We start from the raw sequence: 623 nt of genomic DNA on the forward strand, positions 1-623 counted from the left end.
ATGGCAGAAGACACTTGCTCAAGGTACCACGCAGTGGATCTGAACCCAGAACCCTGTGGTTGGAAAGCAAGCTATGTGACTAAGTGTGCAAGTCAGCACCCTTAGTCAGTTTTAGTGACGAGTGTACTTGTGCCTTTTGGTTTTAAATTGCGACTAACCACTTTAAGAATTCATAAGTATAACGGGCCGAAATTGTAACGATGATTGGAAGCTTGACTGATGAATAGAAAGCCATGAATGTTCCGTCCTGGTTTTCCTGTCCCTCTTTGTATCGTCCATCTGTCCATATATTTTTATTGTCGTCCGTCGCGTTCTTGTTCCGTTTTTGGGGATTTTTGCAAATTATGACACGCTCTCCACAGAGCATTTTAATCAATCAAGGTTACATATTGATTACTCTTCGATACACCTGTATTTACACATACACACAAAAAAACACACACACACACAAACAAATACACACATACACAGACACACATGCACACAAACACACACAAACAAATACACACATACACAGACACACATGCACACAAACACACACAAACAAACACACACACATACACGCACATGCACGCACACCCGCGCACACACGCACAAACACGCGAGCGCGCGCTTATCAGCAT

Source organism: Octopus bimaculoides, chromosome 24 (assembly GCF_001194135.2).
Source record: "Octopus bimaculoides isolate UCB-OBI-ISO-001 chromosome 24, ASM119413v2, whole genome shotgun sequence".
NCBI lineage: Eukaryota > Metazoa > Mollusca > Cephalopoda > Octopoda > Octopodidae > Octopus > Octopus bimaculoides.